Here is a 7232-nt window from a genome sequence, read left to right as displayed (position 1 = left end):
TGTCTACTTCCACTGTTTGTGAGTATGTATTTTAGCAGGTTTAGATTTATGTGTGGACATGCAAGCTATGGAATTTTGTAAAGCTCTTAATTACAATAACTAAAATTTCTGCTAAGCCAATGCTCTTTCTTAAGTTACCCTCTTGACCAAAACATTGAAAGCACTTATCATTTCTGTCATATCATTCAGAAATATATAACAAAAGAGTAATAGATGTACAAAGAAATAAATCCAATGAGGAATTCAATGCTCTGACAATATAAAAGCAAATAAATGCTTTTATTGCTGTTCCAAATGATGTCAGGTGTTAAATTAATTTTAGTGATACTGTAAAAATTAACCCTATATTAACTGAAGTGTTTTGGCTTTATTAGTTCAATGTATTATTTATTCAGCTTTATGAGTACATAAAGTGCATGGCACTAGTTTCCAGTGTTGAGAAAGCACATTTTTTCTTCAATAAATACCTCACAAGTATTGCCTGTGTGAAAATAATAATATCCACATGCTGATTATAGGAATTTTAAAAAATCAGTGCTGACAGAAGTGTGATATCACAGTGAATTTGTGTTGGTGTGGCACTGAGCTTCAGCATGGACCAGTGTGTATACTGAGAAAGAACACATTACTTCCTGTAATACACATTAGCATTCTCTGCAACAAATGTCTTTAGTTGTGTTAGATATCTTCCAGATTCAAAGAAAGCATGCTTCAAAAAAGGACCAAATATTGCTCAGATTATTGCACTTAGGAAAGGGAATCTTTCAAATTGAGTACTTTAAATATAGCTAACTGTTATTTGTCCACACAGGGACAGAGAAAGGAATGAGATATAGTGATCTCACTGTAGCAAGGTACAGACAGTCAGCATGTTCCAGCTACCATGCTGGGTTAAAAAGAGATGCGTGTGTGTGTGTTTGTGGAAACATCTACTCCACCAGGATTGAAATTGCAGTTAATGCAGTGTCCCAATACTCCTACTCAGACTGTATTAGACTTTGATACTAAGAGTACAGCATTGGGCAAATAGACAGTTTCCCTTGGGTATATTCTAGATTCGAAATTGTAAGCAAAATCATTTCTGTGTGTGTGTGTGTGTGTGTGTGTGTGTATGTGTGTGTGTGTGTGTGTGTGTGTGCGCATGTATAAATGTAACAGTATGATGATATATGTGTGAGTGCACATAATGGCAGGGATAATTAGTTGGGGTGTAACAGCAGAAAACCATCAGCATTATGACTGGCAGAGTTTAGAAGTTCTAATGTTACTCCCTAAGAGTAGAGACAAAGATAAAAAGCCTCAGGGCTTACACATACACACACAAAGTAGGAAGTGGTAAGAAAACCTCCTTTAACACACACACACACACACGCAGTGTGAGAAAGTGAGGGAAAAAGCCTCATTTAATATGTGCATATGGCACTCCTGTACACACGCACACATGCTCACACACACCCCAACACCATGTGTACTACTTGTTCAGTCAGAAAGAACCTCAGTGAAGCAGATGGGTAAAACATCCTTTCACCTCTTTTTGTTATATCATAAAGGCAAGTGACAACACCCGAGGTGCTCACTGACTCAACAAACTCTCCAATGCCACACACCCTTTTTAGCTCATGCTTGCTTTTCTATTTCTCATGCATTTAACTACATTATACATTAGGTATAATATGCTTTGCTCTTTAGAGATGTAAAATACACAAGCTTGTTAACTGTTAGTTGTTAGCAATCAGTATAAACACCACTGTTTGTGTAAACATGGAAAGATGCTGTTTTTTCCTAAAGAGTGAAGTAGTCTCTCAAATAAACATAAATTTACACACAGACACAGACACAGACATACACAACACACACACAACACACACACACACACACACACACACACACACACACACACACACACACACACACACACACACACTATTGGCAGTGTCAGGACTGATTGGTTAACTCTTGTGAAAGCATTACATTCTCTGACCCACACATATTGCATGTTTAGAGGAAATACCCTCAAAGGCTGGAACTAATAAGCATACCTATCTATATAATTTGACTTTACTCAAATGGAGCAACACAAGGATTTTCCACTGAGGCTTCATTCCACTACATGTCTGTAAAATAACCTTATACATAAACAGGCTTGGTGTCTACATGATTTTCTCTATCTGAAAAATAAATAAAATCAACACAGAAAGATAAAGGCACATTCACTAATGAACCCCTCACGGCTCAAAATCAAGTTTAGGCAGAAGTGGTACTTGATATCAATATCAAAGGCTTTATAACTGTATTCTACATGTGCACTAATATAAGTCTGAACTTGCTTAGATTTATAAAACTTGAATATATTGACATTTAGAGTAAGAAGAAGCCCCCCCCCCACACACGCACACCCATACCTTCGAAATCCTAGATTTGCAAAATAGTATGAAAACATATACTTTTCTGAATTGTGCCCTGACTTTCATAACAAATAAAATGTTATTCAATGTGTTTTGAAATAACCTCAACCAAGATGTAGCATTTACCCTGAATGTATTAGCTGAAAATATAAATATCTAAATATATATCCGTGTTCTTAATATGATTCCTTTATTTACCAATTTTGTAATGTCATTTTATTGAGAGAATAGACTACAAACTGAAAAAATATGTATCAGATATAAATCTAAAAAATAAAACCAACTGAAACCAAATCTTACTCCAATCCCTCTAGGGAAGAAAGGAAACAAACAAAAAAAGCACATTGAAAAGATACAAATACTTACAAAAAAACATATGACAGAGAAGTGGCAGGGGCTTGGTGGCATTGCACACATAAAGAATCTAGATTCTAAAATTAAGTTTGGCCAGTCTGATATTAATCCAGTACACACAATATGTTAGTCTAAATTCAGTTGAGATTATGTCTAGCTCATGAAAAAGAATTAATTCAAAGAGGGATGCTGTCCCATTTTTCGTACTCAAATTTCAGTTGTATGTTAGATTCCAATATCTGCCCTAGGGGAAAAAGAAAGAGACACTAGGACAAGGATCAAACCACATATTTTAGAAATAATGCCTTTAGTAGTAATAACATGAAAAATATGTTTTGGGAGAAAGATGAGGAAATTCCAAAAAATAATTTATAACATAGTTTGGATCTGTAAATACCTGAACAAGGAAAAGGAATCTCAGAGTAAACTGGAAAAAATGTAAATAATAAAAACATGTAAGAAGAAATCTTAAATATTTGTAATACCAGCTCTGTGACAAATAAGACAACAAACAAACAAACAAATAAAATTCTAATAAGAATGCTTTCCAAGCATTATTCCAAATTACAAATTATTTTGTACTTAATGGTATATTTATCTAGTGTGTCTTATGAAATAGCAAATATAAAGCCACAAGCTACATTCAAGTTTATACATTCAAGTTTTCACACTTGAAAACAACAAATGAGGCCTATAATATCAGCCAAATTATTATTACCAATTAGCAACCATATCAGACTTTTAGTGAACCAAAGTGTCCTAACACTTTGACATCTGACTCTAAACCTTTTTTCACCCTCAGGTAATGATATACCAAGAACGCAACAGAAAAGCTGTCTAACGCAGAGTAAGTCATTGGAAAAGTGATGTAAAAACCCCCAAAACAGTTTCTTTATTTTTGATTAAATTTTGATCTGATTTTCAGTGAAAACTATTACAGCTCAGTATAAGGAGACTGGTGGATTACTAATTACTCCACACTGTGATGGTCAATACGAATGTCATTCCAGAACATCCCAGAGCAAATCCTGAAGTGTCTCAAAGAATACAGTACAAGCAAAGAATACAAAATATCATTTTCAGTATTGCAAAGTTGTCTTGAGTAAGTTCACATCATGTTTGCTACTGCGTACTTATGCATGAAATGACTTATTTCCTCACCTAAATGAAGAGCTAATGGTGGTTTATTGGAAGTTTGGAATGAAATTTCCCAACAGAGCCACAGCATTATGCATGTATATTTTATCAATAATGGTTTTATTTGACAATTTTCTCATTTAAAGAATGTTGATTAAATTTTATCCTTAAATTCCCATTCAGTGTTGATAAAGAAGACCCTCATCCTACATACATGTGTTTCCACAAGCTTGTGTACATCACTTGAAAGCATATTGTGGTTACATTTATTTGTTTAATGCTGTTCACGAATGTAATGCATATTTTATCTTTAGATATTTATTTAATTCTCTATATTGGATGAATAATCTAACAAATATACTTTAAAATGTTGTGTTTGTGAATAGAGTTATCACTACTCTCTATTCTGTAATTAAATATAGCAAGCATTAAGGACTGACATATACTTTTATTATTATTGGGCTGGTGTAGCCTATTCTGGCACCATTTTTAGTAAATTTCATATCAGTCTTTCCTGACCAACAAGCTATAAATCAATGTTCAACTTTGACAGGAGCCTACTGCAAAGCATGTGAAGACACACAGATATAATGGGGGGGGGGGGGGGGGGGGGGGGGGGGGGGGGGGGGTGGGGGGGGGGGGGGGGGTCTGAGGTCTTTCAATACTTTCACTTCTTGGACACATTCCAGAGCAACATCTTATTTGGGGCACAGATGGCATGTGACCTGACCTAAGTATAAAATATAGTCTGCTGACCATTTACATTTAATCATCCAGTCACTGATTTAATAACATGATTCCCTATAAATAAAGATCAAATATAAGTAATCAACTTACTGACAGGGTCATTATGTAGTGAAAACATAGCATTGTTAAAAAGCACTTTAAACTACACTTTATACCAGTGAATCACAGTCCTAAAGAGTAAAAAGAGGTAAAACAGCAATTTAACATGTTGGCAAAGGAACCAAATGAAAACCACTCTAAGGATCCAGTCTCAAATGACTTAATTTTCTCCAGGCATAAGACTATGAGTGACATCACTAACCCCCTTATGCCAGTAAAGGAGCAGTAGCCTGAGAAACTCTCCAATGAGTCAGCAAGACTATAGAGATGGAACATATCCAAATTAGACCACAGAGATAGAACATATGAAACATGACACTATGCCTATACTGTGTAACAAACCATTATGTTATAATGATGAACAGATGAGCTTGATGATCTTGTATTTCTTTCAGAATAGCATTTAACAACATAATGATCTGAAATGTAATCTCAAAACAAGAATGTTTACGCTAGTCCCACATGCAAAAACATATACAGCCATAGCAACAAGCCATTATAAGTAATCATTCTTTTAGCATCAAACGTCTAAAGGGCATAAAGTGCACAAGTGACAGTTAGAACAGAGAATGCAGGAAAGTCTTCAAGACCTTGTACGTATAATTTTTTTTTTTTTTTTTTTGCATTGGAATACGTGGTATTTACTCTACCTATTGACAAAGATATTGTAAGAAGAACTGTGTGGTCAAACTACAAAACAACCAACATGTACAATTGTACGATAAATATATTATTAAATACAACTACACTACCAAATAACTAATGTATTTAAATAATATAACTCATGTCTGTACACACAAAACCATACCCAGAGAGAGAGAGATGTCTATCTTACCTTATACCAGAAACCCAATACTGCTTGGTGATAGTCTGAGCATGTGCTGGATGTGTTTTTTTTTGCGAGTCAGAACAGAAAAGAATGTTGAATTACATTACATGCCAAAAGCAATGTCCAATACCAGCCCATCCCTCCCATACTACCTGCACTGCTCCACCTAGAGTACATAAGTGGTATTACAGAACGCATTGCAGAGAATTACAATGGTTTAAAATAAGTCACAATTATGCTGACATTCCTTTATCTTTATATAAAGAAAATTATCGCTCTTAATTTTATTAGTAAAATGTGTCTTTTTTATTTCAAAGCTATCTGAAGCATTTGTAATCTTTGCTATCTTAAACATATAAACATAAATAAATTAATATTTAAGAGTTTAATACTCTTGTTTGGTTTTAGCCTTGACTAAACAAGAGGCTCACTCTCCTCTAGATCAACCATCCTGTAATCTTCGGTAAGACTCCATTAATCTTCAGCCATTTTAGCATAAACAGCCTGATCTGGAAGGATCAATGACTCATCAAATATAATTTATGTGCAAATTGCCATTGGATCTCAGGCAACTCATTTATCTTTAAGAAAAATAATATAAAGTAAATGTTGGCTGTAACCATATCTGAATATGGCCTACTATGAACACAAAGGTTACAAAGGAGATAACTATGTTATAAATTATTCAGACAGGTGCATTCACTTTTTTCTCATCATGGTATAGTATTTCACTCTCTCTCTCTCTCTCTCTCTCTCTCTCTCTCTCTCTCTCTATATATATATATATATATATATATATATATATATATATATATATATATATATATATATACATGTTGCACACAGATCAGAACAGAAAGAGTATGTATAACAGAGAGAGTAGATGTATACAAGATGTACACAAGAGACAGAAGAAAAAGGCACAACTGCGAACATTTTAAGTTGTGGAGTGTACTAACTGGTAACTGGCATTCATTTACCAGCTAAATACTCTTACATAACAGTCATCACTTAAGAGCCATTATACAAATGCCTTCAGGAAGCCAAGTTGTCCTTGGAACTTACATAACCAGTCATGAACTGAATAAGGACACTGCCAACATGCTTTTAGAAAGAACTCGTCGACTTATTATGCATATATGATAAAAGCCCAGCAAGCTAATCTGATGGCTCAGGATGCCCCATTTATAAATACACATTCTGAGATACATGTACTCATAGTCACTAGGAAGATCTCTTCTTCAACATGGTTCAATCTCATCTGGACATAGCTTTTGGTCATTGATTAATCTTTGACATGAAAATAAGCATATGAACTTTTGTATGCTCTGGCCATGAGTGCCAGTGCCCATATGTCAGCCTAAAAACAGGATACAAATACTAGCTGTATACAAATATACATGATCCCCTGTGTGTGATAAGTACCAAGAACGCATCTATGTCATACCACATTCCCATGACATAGCACGTTCCCGTGACGTACCACTCCATGATACTCATTTTTAAAAACCATGTTAAATCAATATGTTTTTGATGAAGATCTGTCTTTTAAAAAGTGAGCTTCATAATGGCATATTTATACATATCGTAGGCCTACATTTGATGCAAGGAATGCCCTGAATGGGCCAATGAGTTTAATTGTGCACCAGGTAATTCAGATC

General features: G+C 34.7%; 1 protein-coding gene across 1 annotated transcript in view; it reads right to left on the bottom strand.

The window, feature by feature from the left end:
• tuft1b (tuftelin 1b) overlaps positions 1-5652 on the bottom strand; it is a 12306-nt gene extending 6654 nt beyond the window's left edge. The window contains exon 1 of the mRNA XM_027002295.2: positions 5578-5652. The gene's annotated coding sequence lies outside the window, so the exon portion shown is untranslated. The remainder of the gene's footprint in view (positions 1-5577) is intronic.
• Positions 5653-7232: the final 1580 nt, after the last annotated feature.

Source organism: Electrophorus electricus, chromosome 8, assembly GCF_013358815.1.
Source record: "Electrophorus electricus isolate fEleEle1 chromosome 8, fEleEle1.pri, whole genome shotgun sequence".
NCBI classification, from domain to species: domain Eukaryota; kingdom Metazoa; phylum Chordata; class Actinopteri; order Gymnotiformes; family Gymnotidae; genus Electrophorus; species Electrophorus electricus.
The sequence above is the reverse complement of the archived record's forward strand: the minus strand, read 5'-3'. Positions and strand labels throughout refer to the sequence as shown.